Source organism: Citrus clementina, unplaced genomic scaffold, assembly GCF_000493195.1.
Source record: "Citrus clementina cultivar Clemenules unplaced genomic scaffold, Citrus_clementina_v1.0 scaffold_8, whole genome shotgun sequence".
Lineage (NCBI taxonomy): Eukaryota > Viridiplantae > Streptophyta > Magnoliopsida > Sapindales > Rutaceae > Citrus > Citrus x clementina.
The window spans coordinates 17,275,180-17,293,237 of NW_006262022.1; the positions used below are offsets into that span (position 1 = coordinate 17,275,180).

Genomic DNA, 18,058 nt, shown 5'->3' on the forward strand with positions numbered 1-18,058 from the left:
CTTTTTGTTTTAAGTGCTATGTTATTCTATTTCTTTCTTATAATAATTTTATGTGATATTGATTTGTCAACTCGTACAGCTGTAATATTTTGGTTTTACTTAAAGTATTGTTCATATAATATGTGTACTGCAGTTTTTTGTTTTGTTTAATCTATGCTTACTATTATAATAAGATATATAATTGTTTTCTTGTATTTTGTAGCAAGCATTAACAGTGGGAGAAGATGACAGGTGCAGAGGTAAGTGAATTCGTTACTTATTTTAATACATTAATTATTTTATTCATACTGTATTTCACAATATTACCTAAATATCAAGTTTTCATTATACAGTCATCTAAAAAAGCTGAAAAAAGAGCCAAAAAAACACTCGAGAAGAAAATGTAAGGCTAACAATTAACAGTCATGAGAACGTCGAAACATCTACACCTAGCACTAACAATGGCAAACGAAAAAGAGGCCCTACTACACTGGCAGTGATTCGAGATCATACTCCCTTACTTGTTGAATTCAATGAAAGAGGTCAACCAGTGGGAGTTAATTCAGAGAAGTACGCCACTTTTGCTGGAGTTGCAGCAAGAGAGCATGTGCCTATTGTGATCAAAGATTGGCGTCTAGTTCCTTCAAAAACTAAAGAAGATCTTTGGTCATTGATTAAGGTATATTTTGTATTCATATTAATAATAATTTATTGTTTTAACTACTAAGATGCTTCTTTATTTTACAGCAAAGATTTATTGTAAATGAATCCCAAAAGCACTTAGCACTTCGAAATCTAGGAGATCGATGGAGACAATACAAATCAGAGATAACAATAAAGATTAAGGAAGCGAACAAGAAAACGAATAGGTCACGTGCCCTTGCTCTTATTCGGCCGAAAATGTTATATTTGATGAAGATTGGGAAGCTTTTGTGAAACATAGATTGTCTCCAGAGTTTGAAGTAAGTAATTATATCTATTATTTATGTTAAGATAAATTCATATCAATACAAGACTTTATCTTTACATGATAGGAAATAAGCAAGAAGTTTCGAAATATGCGAAATGAACAAGAAGAGGTACATACAATGGGTCGAAGAGGCTATGCTCGTACAGAGCATAATATGGTAAGATACAAAAAATAATTTTGCTGTATTTTTATTGATTTTGCTATAATTTACAATTTCTATTCTTTTTATTGTAGAAAAAGAAATGTTCAGATCCAACAAAAATAACAAGGGTAGATGTATGGCTTGAGGGACATCGTAAAAAGAACGGTGAGCCTGCTAATGAAGCAGTTGGAAGAAGAATGGTTCGCAACTCTTGAAACCAAATCATATATTTATTACTTCTGTGACTTTTATTTTTCCATGTAACTAATATATAAATAATTTATGCTTTAGGAAAAGGTTGTAGAGTATCAAGAAATAGATAATAATCCGAATGAGAACATAGACATAAGAAATGATGCTGTTGCAAAAGCTTATGGTTCTGAAAAACGTGGACGAGTTCGGGCACGTGGATTTGGGGTTACTCCTACTGTGGAGAATTTGCATAATCGATCTACTCAAAAAGTGAGAGAACTTGAAAGCCAGTTGCATACTCAATCTCAAAGAGTGGAGATACTTGAACAAAAGTTTGAACAAATGACTGCTTTTATGTTAAAACAGGTAAATCATTTACTATTTTTATTTTTTTTAAAACTAAAAAAAATAAGATAAAGTATATATGCATCAACAATATTAGGTAATATAAAATCATTTTTATTTTACTTTCACTTCAATATAGTTACTTTTAATTTTACAGAATCTTGGTAGACCTGATGATGTGATGAGCGCTCATGAATGCACTCCTCGAGTAAGTTTCTTTTGTTCCTACCATATCCCACTTCTGTAGTTTGTGATAAGTTTTGCTATTTTATTTTATTTTATTTTTGATACTTGTAGTCACAACAAGGAAGTGGTACAATGCATGAAAATCTTGAGCTAGAAAATGCAAGCTGTCAACTATTGCATTGGTACTCAGATGATCCAGTTGAGGTTGTGGCTGAGGGGAAGGTTGCATCAACTGATCCTAAGGCAAGAGTCCATCACGTGCCTCTTGGTAGGGATTGTTGGAAAGTTTGGGTGGAGTCAATTACTCTTGGTAAGGAAGATGTTGAATTGTACAAGATGACTGATGAAGCTCGAACAATCAATGAAGCTTTGGGGAGTACTGTTGCTTGGCCTAGGAGTTGCATCAAATTAATTTAAACAAAGTAATAGTTGTGATTCATCTTGCTATGATATTTTATTGATCAACAAATATATATGTACACATGCATACACATACACACACATATATAGTTAATTTATGTTTTTATAAAATGCTACTTATTTTCTTTTCCTTGAACTTTGTTGTGCAGGAATTAATTTTGTTTTGCTGGAGGTTTCCTTGGGGGTATTGAGCTTTAAAGAAACTTTTTTTGTAAAGATCACTCAAAGATGTTTTAACTTATGTTTTGGTTGTTCATATCTCATTTTGTTGTTTTATATGTATTTAAGATTTTAGAAACTATTGTGATAATAATACTTCAAATGTATTAACTTTATGCTTGAATACATTTTTAATGAAATTATATTTTGGAAATGTGTTATTACTGTGCATATGTTTGTGTAGGACAAAAGTATACAGTGATAAAACTAATGTATGAAATAAGAAAAAAAGGTGCATTTAACAACTTGCAAATTAACAATAGGCAATGTTTAATTGTCTTAAATATTACAACTAGCAACAAGCATTCACTGTTGTCGAATGTTAGAAACAACAACGAGCATGTATTGTTGTTGAATGTTAAAAACAGCAACGAGTACGCTATTGTTGTTAAATGTTACAAATAACAACGAGCATGTATTGTTGTTGTATAGAAAATGACAACATCAAAAAGTTTGTGGTGAAAAGTGTTGAAACGTGAGACATCAGCTACGAAAATAGAGCGTGGTTACATGACAAATGACCACAGGCAAGGTTGCATTTTGCTACGTGAATTGTCCGTTGTCAAAGGTCATGGACATTCAACAACATCAACATCAACAACGTGCAAGTCCTCGTTGTTGTATGTAATTAACAACGTATTTAAATCGTTGCCGTATCCTTTTTTTCTTGTAGTGCCTTTTTGGTGGTTTGAATCTGTGTTCTCATGTATAGAACTCTAGCTCTTGTTCTTGCACCATATTGATTGGCAAGGGTTGTCCATACTTCACATGAAGTAGAACAATTCACCACAGTGCCAAGCACACCTTCACTGAGTGATGAGAGCAACCAGCTCAGAAGAATGTGGTCTTGTTTCTTCCAGATTTGGTATTCTGGATTTGTGGTGGTGATAGTAGTTTGATTAGGTCCAGGATTAGTGAAGCACCTGGGGGGACAAATATGGCTCCCATTTATGAAGCCTTCGAGCTCATTTGCTCTTATGCTGGAAATCACTTGTGATTTCCAGAGCATAAAATTGTTCTGTGTTAGCTTGATAGGATTGGTGAACACATATGTATTGCTGGTGATGTGTTGGGTAGGAGATGCATTCACTATGGTCATATTTCTGGTGTTGTTGTTTGGATTCTGGTCATCAACATTTTCTGGTTGATTTTGATTCAAGTTTTGGTCGTCTGGATTTTCCAGTGTTTGATTCATGTTTGTTTATGAATTTCTGCTGCTTTCCATAGCTTAAAGTTGCTCTGATACCAACTTAAATTCTTAATGAATTGCTTGAATATGCAAGCAGCAGAGAAACAAACGTGCCTTTCTTTTATTAAAAGAAGCTTAAAAAATAAAATACAATTGTTTCAAATATTTATACATAAACTAAAGACAACGGTTGCTGGCTCAAGGAGCTGCTGAAAATGAATAAGACAAAGAATGACAGCTGCACAGCCAATCATTGAAAACATTCTAGAAATTTCCAGCTTGCAGAGTTCACATGTTGATATTCTTCACCATAACAGTTTTGCCAGCTCATAGGATACACCTCACCTTCCTCATCAGCTGCTCTTTGGAAATGGTTGCTCAGGTGGCATGCCAGCAGGGCCTTGGAATCAAGTGCTGGTTCTTCACAACCTGAATTCTCAACAGGTGCATCATATTCATGTATGTTGTTCTGTGGTTTATGTATTAGCATTTGTAAATAACTCTAGAGTATTCTAATTAATGGATCTATCTTTCAAGAGCTACATTTGGCATATGAAGTTTATTGAATGAAAGCAAATCAGGAGTTGGTCTTAAAAGCATGTTGTTCAAGGAATACTATACAGACAGTAAAATTATTTGAGACAATTCGTACGGCTTCCCTTTGAGTGAAAAATGATCTTTCATTCGTTTTAGCATGTGTTTCATAATTCTCTCTCTTTTTTGGCCCTTCTCCTATTTTGGTTCCACATATTGGGAATTAGTTGTTGATTTGATGAAAAAGGAATTTGCTTTATTTGGATCCTAAGAGGCGGCAATCATGATCCTAATTCAATTTTTAGATTTCTTCAAAGAGTGCAGAGTAGGGCTCCATCAAAGTAATAAATTATTAAATGGATAACTTAACTAAGGCCTTAGCCGCCTTACCTTGACTCCTCCATTTAGTCATTTTCTCTTAATTATTAAATTATTAATTTTAGGTGGTGCGGACCAACGTTAGATCAATTTCTTGGCATGCATGATCTGAGAGATAGTGATGGCAATAGGGCGGGTTCAAGGTGGGGTTTATGATCCCCAAACCCATCCCATACACGAAAAAATTTTAATTGAGGATAATTTGGGTATATTCCCAAAAGTTTCAGAATTGAGTGGGGATTAAAACGGGAGTCGATCCCTATTTAATTTTTATTTAAAAAAAAAAGAAAGAATACTTTCTAAAGAAAAATGAATAATTTGTTTAATATTTGAGTCTCTTTTTTTTAAAAAAAAATTATATTTGTGGACATACAAATTTAAAAATAAAATTACATCAAATTTGAACAACCTCCAAATAAATGAAAACATAATTATTCCCAGTCTTTAACATAATTACAAATGATCAAATTTTACAAGAGAAATCAAAATAATGTTAAGCATCAACCATAAACTTGTAGTAGCTTCTCCGTAACCATCACCATTGATGCACATTCTAAGATTCTTCATAAACTTATAACAAGATAAACAAAGAAAGAAAATAAAAACATGTTTTAACAATTTCAACTAAATACTTGACAAAATAATATAAATTAAAACTATATACCTCTACAGCCTCTACGTTTGTTTCAATCTCTAATTCCTCATCAGGAAGTTTGGCATAGGCCGGAGAGGTAGATGCCACAACTAATTAAAAAAAAACACAAATAAAAACCAAAATCAAGTTAGTTATTAGTTAAGTTAAATAAATAAAAATATAAACCATATACCTCTGCAAAAGAGCATGTATCCAGCTTTGACTACACATCCAAGCTTGAGTAAATAGAGAAATTTAAAATTTAAAATTTAAAATTTAATACTATATATATATATATATAAATGTACATAATTTAAAAAAAATTAAAAATTAAAATAATAATATTCCGATTAATATAACTAGACATCAAGATTAAAAATATAAAATAAACTATATTAATAATATTCCGATGAATATAACCAACCATAAAAATTAAAAATTTATCTTGTCAGCCATGGATATAACCGATAAACTCTTATAAAACAAGGACTTTTTAATACTACTCCAATGAATATAGCCAGCCATCTAATTTGATAACCATGGTTTGTACTATTAATCAAACATTCATTTAAATAAATCAAAAATTAAGTTTTAAGGCCAAATTTAGATTGCCATTTAACTGCAATGCACAATTCTTTAATCACAGTGTAGTCAACTAGTCATCACAACTCAGCTTAACTCTGCTCTACCACATTCACTCCCTCTAAATTCCATATAAACAAGCAGAATCCACTAAATTTGACCTAAAATGTAAAATCAACAAATACCCAATACCACAAAAATATAAAAATAATCAATAATAAGTAGTCAACAAACACAATCACATCAATAAAAATCCTTAAATTTCAACATCACATTAGTAAAGATCCTTAAATTTCAATCAGAAGCTTCTAAGCACAACACCTTAAAAAGTCAAATTCATGAATTTAAGCATAAAAACTGGCAATGCTATAAAGCTAAAATAGAAAAGTAGCAAATATCCAAAAACATTTTACCAAAAAAATTAACCAAAAGTTTCTAAATTTCAAATAAAACTCACCAATAGAAGGGCAATAATAGACAATCAATTACACTAGCCACATGATGTGAAGACTTGAAGAAATAAACCCCTTTTCTTTTTGGCACATGGAACCTGTAATTACAAGCAAATAAAAACTATTGACACTACCAAGGATGGGAAACTTGCAAATTACAGAGTGATAAAGCAAAGAGTAGCGGAAACCGCATTACTGGAGTAAATAAAGAAATTGACACCGATGTCGCAAAGTAGCACCAAACGGTGTTGGATAGCTTAATAGTGGGAATTGGCGTCGGCTTGGAGGTGATGTAACAGCCGGGAAAGGAAGCTCTGGTGGAGACTTGGAAGTGGCGATGGGACTGATAGTGTCTTTAGTATTTTTTTTTAATTATGTTGAGTATTTTTTTAATTATTTGATTAAATTAAAATACATTTTGATTTAATAAATATTTTGGGCCCCCGAACCCAAACCCAAAATATATTTAGGGATTGGGTTTATCCCTAACATAGACCCATTTTTAATTTTAAAACTTTGTTGGAGGCCCATACCCGACCTAAATTGATCGGGGCCCATACCTGAATCATTTAAACCTAAATCCATATCCGTGGAGAATGTTGCCATCACTAATCTTGTTCGTTGGATGCTCCGGTACGTGTATGAAATGCCCATATCGGTACTGATTCTGAACAATCATTTTCTTAATTGATTGATATATATTTACAAAATTGAAAATTTAATGTTTTTATTTAATCAATATATCTATCGAAACACCAAAAATATTCTCCTCTTAAAATCTAAACATATTAGGTCTTATCATGTGCAAATTTAAAAATAAAAAAAGGTCATTTGTAGGCACGCTCATTTTTTTTCCCGTGCAGTTGCGGTTTAATAGTTAATTAAAATGACTATAAAACTGTATGGTTTAATTGTGAATTGAAAGTTTACTCTATTAAATCACATAATTTAAAAGCGTATCCGCATAAAAAAAAAATAATGAAGATGCCGGTATGTGTGTGTGTGTGTGTGTGTGTGTGTATTAGTTGTCTGATATTATATATAATTAACCTCCTTGCTGATAGGCAATGTCAAAATTATATCTCATCCACTCCCTTCTAATATAAAATGGTAAATTACTCATGTAATTGTTTTGAAAAAACAAATTAAGGCAGCCAATAATCGTTTGAAAATAAATTGGTAGGCTTAATTTCGTCCAACTTCATTAATTGATGCAAAAGAGTACAACAAAGAGCAATCTTGACAAAGTGCGTTGAACACGACATGCGTTATTTATTTTCAACAATATTTTCAAGCCTAATTAGGGGTGGGCACGGTTCGGTTCGGTTCGAAATTAAGTAGAACCGATTTAAATCGGTTATTTTATAAAAAGAACCGAATAAGAACCGAATTCAATAAGAACCGAACTCAAACGGTTCTTTTCGGATCGGTTCGGTTCGGTTCGGTTCGGTTTTTTCGGTTCTGGGCCTATTTTTAATTTTTAATTTTTTAGCCCATTGGGCCTCATGAATGTACTAATTTTTTTCAACAATTAATTTATCCTAATTTTATTACAAATATTAACAATAAATACAAAGTATTCAAAACACATTTTATCACTAATATCTTACTAACTATTAATAAGATACTCCCAAAATATGAAATATTAAAATTTCAAAATACATAACCAAACTCCAATACTCCATCTATATAAACATAATCATAATGTTATAAAGAGAAATAACACATGTTTTATTTGAATAAAATCATGTTTGATTTGAATAAAATTATTAACACATGTTTGATTTGAATAAAATCAAAAAATAATTCGGTTTTTCGGTTCAGCTAAGTGAACCGAATACCGAACCGACATTTCGGTTTTTTTTACAAACGGTATATTCGGTTTTTTTAAAAAATAAAAACCAAACCGAATTAGAAAAAACCGTCGGTTCGGTTCGGTTTTTTTAACACTACGGTTTTTTTGCCCACCCCTAAGCCTAATACTGGACGGGACATATTTTGCACGATAAAAATAAATTAGGCTAATGTTAAGTTACGAACACGTAACTTATAATTCTTTCACATAAATAGTGAGTAAGTCCATATCATTCACTATTTATGTGAGAAGATTATAAGTTACATGCATGTAATTTAGGGGGATTCAATAAATTAAGCCAATTGTGAAAAAACAAAATGCACAAGCCAACTTTCATTTGCTAAAGCTAAAAGGCCGACCAAGTTTATATTATGGGATTTCGACTTCCGGATCCTTTCTAGGCTTTGGGAGCACATTCCCCCCCACAAATTCGAATTCTAGGACAACTGACTAAAGAGCTCTGTTTACATTCTTCTCTTTATTATTATTTTGTTTAATAATGAATGAAGTGGAGCTTTCTGGGTCGTTAGAATGGAGAATTATTTCTCTCCTAATTTTTTTTTTAATTCTCTGAAGTCAGTCTCTTCTCTGCATCATTTGAGTTAATCTTTGATCTCCTTAATTTTTGTTAAGGAGGAGGAAAAATGTCATTTTTCAAGTAAATTCTGTATAAAACAAAGCACCTAAGAAAATTCGTTACCACGGGAGGCTGGTATGGTATGAGACCACAAGAAGCAAATTCGTTCAGATTGATTCCACGCTGCTGCTACAGTCTTCTTCGCTATGATTCTAATCTGGTCTTCTCTTCATTTCTCTTTGAATAAGAGACGAATTAGGAACATGACACGCGTCCTCTCAAGTGATGACGTGTTGTTTGACGATTGTGTTTTATTTACTTCAAATTAAAAAATTTAAAGGACGAGAAATAGTGGTGTGAAGGGGCAGCTGCGCGTTTACTAAGTTCAACGAATCGAATACAAACAGAGAAGAAAGTTCAGTTGAGGGAGCTGAGCTTCGAATGACACAAACCAAAATGCGATAATATATCAATTTTCAACCCTCGTCCTGCTCTGCAACAACTTTACGTGCCAGTCCTTTTCCCGCTCTTTCATCTCACTTGTCTCGTTTCGTTGGTACGTGTTCTCCGTTTATCTCGTCGCTAGTAGTCTCCATTAATTAATATTAACATTAGTAATAATGAAATAACATCTCAAACAGACTATTGTTATTATTGAATTATTTTATAAATTTAACTCGTAAATGATATACGTATTTAAAATGTTGACTGCTGTGTTTAATAATATATTCATTTCAGTAGTTTTACTTAGTTCAGCAAGCGTGCATGCGTTATTTATTTAATTAATTGTTAATTGCGTTTTTTCATTTCTTCTTCTTCTTCTCCTTTTTCGGTCATTTTAGTTTTCGAGCGGATGGATTATATTCTGCTAAGAAGTTCTCGAGCTGTGATTGTGCAAATTTTTTTTCCCTTTCAATTTAATTCAATTAGTTCCAGCTGGATTGGCTTCTGGGATATAATCAGTCAATTGATTTGCTATCTCCAGAGTTTTGCTGCGATATAAATTATAAAAAGAGACAGACAGGTGTGTAGCGTGTACAAACAAACGTACTTGAAGGAATTTATTGAATTGACTTTAAGAACACAACTGCGATCGTGTTTTTTTTTTCTGAAAAAAAAAAAAAAAAAAAAAACAAAATGAACTTATTGTCTCTGTGATGTGAAAATCCAGCTCCTGAGAGCCGGAATAAAGTGTAAAACGGATTATTTAGTTTACTTTTGCAGTGGTAGATACTCATTTTGCCATGTGTTTGCTTTTTCTTTCAGCAGACGTTGGTATACCTGGTTATTCTTGATTCAACATCTATACATAGCCACTTCCGATGGGATGGGGAAACATTTACCGGAGACGCATGAGTGTACTCTCAATGGCTATATTAATTTACCTTGACTATAAGGTATTAAGTTTCTTGTTTATTGCTCATTGTCTTGACTTCAAATGAATGGCAATCTCATTTCCATTGCCGCTTTTACTGCAGGCTGTACAGCAAAGAGAGAAATGGATAAACAAGTCTAAGATATATGGCAGAGGGCTCATGAGCGCAATCCTAAGCGCGTTCTCAATTTAATAATAAAGTTGGAAGGCTTGTGGGTGAAACTTGGACACTACCTATGCACACGAGCTGATGTACTTCCTGAAGCTTACATATCTCTTCTGAAGCAGTTGCAGGACTCTCTTCCTCCTCGTCCTGTACAGGAGGTAGTAGTTTGTCTGGCTATTAACTTTGGAGGTCAACCAATAGTATGTGTGTGACTGAGAGAGAGAGAGGGGTTTCAATTCATCTTAGTATTGGGTTCTAATAATTGGTTGAGGAGAAAAATGAACCTTATTCATCAAATATGGAAGTGGCTGCATGATAATCTTTTTGTGCTTTTCTCTCCCCCTTCCTCCCCCCTTCCCCCGAGTGTGGGTGCATGCATGTTTTTCCTGCATCTTATGAGTATCTAATTACTTTGTCTTGCTAAGTGGTAAGTTCTGTTGTGCAGGTTTCTCAGACCATAGAAAGGGAATTGGGGGAATCCATGGGTGATATATTCATGGATTTTGTTGAAACTGCTTCGGCGACAGCATCAGTAAGATCCTCAAACTGTAGTTGGTAGTATTACACTAGTATGAGATCTTTGATTTAATTTTTCTCAGAAGGCATGGTAAAAATCAGTACCTTATTGGGGGAATCCATGGGAAATGGACTTAGATTTCCATCACTCCCATATGGATGTTCCGAAAGAAATAGCCTGTTTCGTTTCAGCTGCAGTGACTCAATTTTAAGTGGTTTGTGTTGATCTGAATTTTAAATTTCTTTTTCTGTCAGCTGGGTACATATTATGTTGTATATAAAGAGTCGTCCATTTTAACATGGACAAAATTGTTGTTTTGTCTAACATATTGATAGCTTAAGCATTAGTATGAACTTGAGGTGGCAGTTTTTGAAATATATATATATATATATATATAAAATTTGTCTCGAGTCTCTCTCGACATTCTTTCTTCTAATTTTGATCATTGGATCATAATCCTGACATCTGTGTTCATAATATAACTTTGTGCATTACTTCATTTTTTGGCACCTTTGGATTCCTTGTTTCTTGAATCAAAACTTAATTGCAGGTTCAATTCTGGACTTCTTTTAATAGTTTGCAAACCAAATGTAGTTTTGGAATCAAACTTAATTGCAGGTTCTATTCTTGACTTGTTCTATTGAGAGGGCAATCACTTACAACTTCTCATAGTTTGGTAAACAAATGTGGTTTGGAAGTTCATAAACTTGCTGTGTAACCTGTCTAGTATGTTTGGATGATACAAATTTCAATGACAAAAAACAAAAGTAAAATTTGTTACAATTTATACATACAATTACAATCTAAAATTTGTTGAGACTCTAGATGCATTTCTTTAGTAGTACAACTTAGAATTCTGACGAATCTGCTAAGCAGTAGCTCGGAAAATTAATCTGGAGATATCTACCCTTAATTATTTAGTTAGATTGAATTAAAAAAATCGAATAGATCATAAGAAAGCTAATCCTCAACACAAGTTTATGGGCCAAGTCAAGAAGAATACATCAGTAAAAGAGTGCAGGCAGCATCAAGTATAAAACATATGGTAAGAGACAGACTGTAACAAACAAAACTACCAGTAAAAGATCACCACTTTCATTTACCATGCATCTTAATCTTCTCTGATTCTTCAACCCGCTTAAACCCTCAAAACCCTCAAGACTGTGAAAGGCAAAGACAGTAACTTCAACCATTATTAAAGCAACTTCTTCTCAACCGAAAACCAACAGCACAAATGCTCAAAAACCCACTTGTAGAAACTGCCGAAGAGGATCATCATATGGCAGTCCAAGAAGGTCAGCTCTCAAGAAAACATTCACGCAAAAGCAATTCACCTTCACTGCACCCATCTCCAGTAACCCGCATGTGAAGATTATTGGCGGAGGCATGGCGGTTCTGGCTTGTGCTTTGAGGTTGGATAAAAGAGGTGTCAAGTCCAATGTTTTTGACATGGTTGCCTTTTCTTTTGTACTTTTGTGTTTTTGATGTGGGTTATGTTTGTATTTGATGAGAGTATATGCTTGTTTAATGGTAATTGAAAAAAATTGATTTAAAACAGTCTAGCATTTGTTGTTTTACATTGAATACTGTTTTCGTGAAAAGGGTTTTGTATATTGTTCATTGCCTGTAGCTATTGTGATAGACAGTGCGTATGTACCTTTGGCAAGCTCAACTCTTTTTGGAATGCATTATTGATTTGATTATAAGCATGTTTAGAATTGGGTTGTAGTGATTTTTAAGCTGTAGTTGTTGAGGAATGAAATTAAAACATTAGCTGCTAAATAAAGTGGGGGTTTATCAAATATTTTGGTCAACCACATCCATGTAATTATTTTTTATTTTTTCTTCTTAACAATGTGCTTTGCTGTATCAGGGGAATCCTGATTTGGAAGGAAGAATGGGAACTAGAATGATTGGTCGTTAACCACTGATATTTGATCATGCTGCTCAATTCTTTACTGTGAATGATTCTCGGTTTGGTGAGTTGGTTGATGGTTAGTCGCAGAGAGGTCTGGTATGACCGTGGGAAGGTGTGATTGGAGAGTTGAAGTAGGTAGATGTAGCAAAATGAATAAACGAATCAAATTTGAATCGAATCATAAATGAATTAGGTCAGAACTCTGCTAACTCAAATTCGTTTTGTTTATTAAACAAATTAAAATCTCAGGATTTAGATTTGATTTATTTATTAAACGAATATTCGGTTCGATTCGTTTAATTCATTTAGTAGAATTAATAAACGAATTGAATCGAATTTAGATTAGTTTAGTATTCATTTATCCTACAACGAATTCATAATGAATCGAACTGGATATGAATTCGTTTACAAAAATATAATTAATAAACAGAAATTAACAAAATAAATTATAAAAAAGACCACAAATTTAGAATCCCTATAAATACAAACTTATTATTATTATTTATTATTACTATATTACCTTCAAACTTTAAAAAATTTTCATGTATATATTTAAGGATAAATAAGTAATTTAATTAAACGAATGGATCATATTCAATTCATTTATGTTCCATTTATTGAACAAATACTAAATGAATAAACGAATCAATATCCTCAAGCCTAGATTCGATTCTCTAATTAGTGAATCGAATCAAATTCACCCATTTATAACGATTCATTTTTTTTTCAAAACCAAACCCATTTAACTAGCATCGAATTGAATGGAAAATTCATTCCATTTCCTTCTTTACCTCCAAAATAAATTGGTGTTAATGGAATGCACCCTCTTGCTGACTCTTTATTGGCCTTGGTAACAAATCTTTGTTTCGCTTTTGTGTTCCTTTCTTGTCGATTCTACCATGCTTCTTTGCATCAAAAGGGGAAAATTGTCTAATTAAATCACAATGGTAAGAAACTGAAGTATTGTTTTGAAGTTTGCTGGAAGGTAGTGTTGCTGCTTGGGTATTCCAAGTCCCAAAATCTTAATATTTTTCAGGTTTGACAGGAGAAGGAAGATAAGAGTGTATGAAACTAAAAGCTACAATTATATGGTCACATGATTTCAATTGCTTTGGTTGCATTGCTAGACTTAATGAAGCAGTGCTGATAATGATCATAACTGAGGAAAAGAATAACCAGCATGAACATTTTGCACCACTGTACTATGGATTATTAACTTGATTTGGACTTAGTTATTGCAACATTTACACAGTATATCATTACTTTTAAATTATGTAAATCATTCATACCATGGCTAAATATGTTTTGATGCTTGTTGCAGACCTCCAAGGTTAATGTAGTGAGAACTTGCTGGATAAGTAATCTTGAGCCATTTAATGGGATGTGGTACTTGGGAGAGAATGGGAAAACCGCATGGGCAGTTTGATGTGGTTATTACTGCTCATAATGGTGATTCAGTGCGGCCAGCCTTTCTCTTTCTCTCTGTGTGTGAATGTTATAGTCAGGTAGTCGTTTGCATTACGAAAATGAAGGTTATTGTTTCTCGCAGTTGCATGAATGTTACGATGCGCTTTGCTATTGGAAAATAGGAAAAAAGGAAAAAAGATATCTGATTTTACATTCTACCTTACAATGGATTAGGAATGGTGAAGAATCTCATTTGGTACTGGGAAACCCTTCCAAAATGCAAAATCCTGTATAGTTTGTTGATATTTTTTTTTATTTTGTGGGATACTAGAACTTCAGAAAGATTGGAAATTCATAAAATTTAATACAGATTTTTTCACTCTAAATTTTGAGAAAATGATAGCTAGATTACAACTAAGATTAATAGCAACTCTTAGCTATAAACAACTAGAAGGCTGGTACTAAATGCCAATTTTGAAATAGAACATGAAGCCGTAAGCTCCCCAAGCAGTGGCAGGAGCCCGGGGCTCTGATTGTGTGCCCGTTGAAGAATGAGCCGGCGAATCCTAAGCAGTGGCCTGGTTAGGGAAAGCCACCGAAGTTAGTCTCCATTGGGCAATTGTCACCGCTTATGGACCCAAACATGGGTGATCTATCCATGACCAGGATGAAGCTTGGGCGAAACTGAGTGGGTTAGAATAATATGAGCTGACTTTCAATCTATGCCATTCATTCAATGACTTTGGATATGTCCACAACTCATCATCTTGATAATGTCCTATCATTGTCTGGTAAACTTCTCTTATGAGTATTAAATAGGTTGTTATGAAAGAATTGAAATCATCTTTATAAATGTAACGACCAGATAGGGTTCTAGACCTAGAAGATGAGGTTATGTTTGTTTCCTTTCTGTTTCTTATTGATTGTAGACTGTTTATTGCCTGTGTCTGCTGTTCACATTTTGGCTTTGTGTTGTGTGTAATAGTTCCCTGATGTAATAGGAGGAAAATTTGCAAATTGGCTGCTTGGTTCATCTGGCTTACCTCTAATAGCTAGACAAACGAAGTTATACATACTTTGAAATATTAAGTTTTTTTGTATTATTATCTAGCCTATCTTTATTCAGTATCGGCCATTTATAAATTATTTCAAAGATTCGTGATGCATTTTCCTGGTTTGCAGAAGCTGGAACTAAGTTTTATATGGGCCCTTCTTGTCGCATCTGAGGATCCCCTTCCACCAGGCAGTGCAGTGCAGTGACTTTGGAGGAGCCTTTGTTAGAGGTGTTGATTCTGTCTCATGGATGGCAAATAACTCAACGAAGCTTTTGAGTTCTCAAAGTGATGGTTCTCATTGTTGGACCTTCTTCAGCACTACAGCTTACAGGGAAGGAAACAAGGTTCCACTGGTCAGTTTGTTTGTAAATGCATGTCTTGTTTAAATACTTATGATTATATGCTGGCATTGTCACACTTTTCTAACCAATAGGCTAGGCCTCTAGTTGAATCCATTCATCCTTCAGCTTGCAATCTCAAGCTATTGAAACATGTTTTTTTTTTTTTTTTTCACATATTTATATAGAGTTTGCAATAAGATTAGCTTTATCTCCCCTTTTATACTTGAATCAATATGACATTTCAAATTTTACAGCAAAATTCTGTGCTGCGTTGATATGTATATGTTGCAATTTAGGCTTTCTGCAAGATTTTTATGATTGTTTTCATATGGCAACTGCAACAGCATAGAAGGTGAAAACAGGTATGCTCGAGGGTGTTGAAGCCGTTGCTTGGCCTGCCGATAGGTTCTCTTCGGAAGCCCATTTGTACTTGAGTCCAATTATGGTAAGGATCCACTTTTATGGACATGACCTTACAATTTCATTTATATCACGTCCCATTTGGATCCCTTGTGACCTACTTGGGCAGCTACCATTTGCTGTTGCTGTTGCTGTTGCTTTACAATGATTGGTTCACTTGGACAATCACCAAGTATAATATTAATACATAGGTAACAAACAAGATTAGGCTCAACTGGAGCTCTTCAAACTAGTGAGACTTGAGTTTTTTTGGTTTCTGAGTTTGTCAACCACAGCCGTGTTGGAAATATTGAGGTTCTTTTTACTGTGCTTTGCTGTATCAGGGGAATATGGCTCGGGAGGACAAATGGGATAAGACCCTGCAAACCAAATATATGAGGCAAGCCCAAGAACAAATGAGAGCCATAGTCTCTTTGTTTGCATTTGGGAAATAGTACACGAAACAATAGTCTCTTCGTTTGCATATTTTTCCAACTTGCTGTAATTTGTATATACATTGTGGGGTTTAAAAAGTTCTCAAACTGAAAAAAGAAATCATGCGTTGATTTAATTGTATATGTCTTTGTTCGTCTTTTATTGTAATTCTGATTAAGATTAAATTTGTAAATCAAATAAATTACTGTGTGTTAAATATTTGTTTTTCCTTTTTCCAATTTTAAGGATGGAACTTTGATTACTTATAGAATGACAATCACATAGGCATACCAAATAAATTACTGTAGTTTATCTAATACAACTTTGTATTTATTTAGTGCAAACTTTGTGATTGATGTAATCTACATCATTATGTAAGAAATCTCTTATCTTTAAGAATAAGTAATAAAGTATTGGACAGCAATGCTTAAATCTTAATTGAGTCAGAGTCCCCCCAGGTACTCAACATTCTACTCACATGAACGTATGGGTGGGGGTACATTCAATAAAACTACATAGGTCTTTTCATTGTTAGCGCGGGAATTTATATGATTATGCTATTTAATTTTTTATAATTACTATTTCAAGTATAAATGTGAAATTTGATCGTTAGGATACGGGTCACAGCAACTTTGGTATTGTTTGTTGGGTGGAAGAAAAAAGTTGTATGGTAAGTACATACACTTAGTATATTATTATTGCTATTTGAATGCCATTGCTAGATTAATGGCAATGACATTGAAAAAATTTCTTTTGGGCCTACAGGAACAGGCTATCCTTGTAATTGTCCTATTTCCTTAACGGATGTGTCTTTTAAGTTATGCATTTGGCATATGAAGTTTATTGAGAGAAAGCAAATGATCAGGAGCTGGTCTTAAAAGCATTTTGTTCAAGGAATGCAATACAAACTGTAATATGATTTGAGACAATTCATAGAGCTTTCCTTGAGTGAAAAAAATTCATATGCTTTTTCAGTTTATTCAAAGAATTATGAGAATAACCTCGGGTATGTTAATTGAAAAATACCCAAACCGGACAATTCACATTCATACCATGCAACCCAGGTTCGTTAATTTTAAATTCCAATTAAATGTTCTAAACTATCTTCATCTATTTTAGCATGTGTTTCATAATTCACGCTTTCTTCTTCTTCTTCTACCTTTTTTTTATTTTTAATTTTTTTCCCTTCTTAGCTTCCATTGGGTTATTGATGTGGTGAAAAAGGAATTATTTTGATCGGATCCTAAAGCACAATCCTAATCCTAATTTAGAGCAGATCCTTAAAGCGTATGTTTCCTTTCCGTATGTTTCCTTTCCATTCCAAACCGTTTCTATTTTCCGTTTCTTCAAATATTTTAGATTACTGATCAATATAGTAGTTTTTCATGCCATGCCACGACACTGTTCATAGTATAGATCTAAGATGAGATTTATGGAGATTTATGTAGCCATCGTGACACTTACTGTATATGCAACTTAGGGTAGCACAATCCTTTTTGGACTGCATTCTTGATATGATTATTGCCATGTTTGTAATTGAGGAGTTGTGACTTTTAAATTAGTGAGGAATGGAATTAAAAATTTAATTGCTAAATAAAATTGGGTGCTTATCAAATATCTTAGCTATTATGCATTCAAAATTATACAGAAGCATAGTAGATAGAAATGCACCCGAAGTACCTGCAGATCCTGCCTCCAAAAGAGGACTCAACTCGAGTTATCCAAAGTTGTGAAACTTGAATTTTTTTTTTGTTTTGTTTCAAATTTCAGTGCTAAGTTAGTCAACCACTT

The 18,058-nt window shown here is 33.4% G+C and overlaps 1 pseudogene; it reads left to right on the forward strand.

The window, feature by feature from the left end:
- Window positions 1-10,676: 10,676 nt before the first annotated feature.
- Window positions 10,677-18,058, forward strand: part of LOC18034934 — a 40,899-nt pseudogene continuing 33,517 nt past the window's right edge.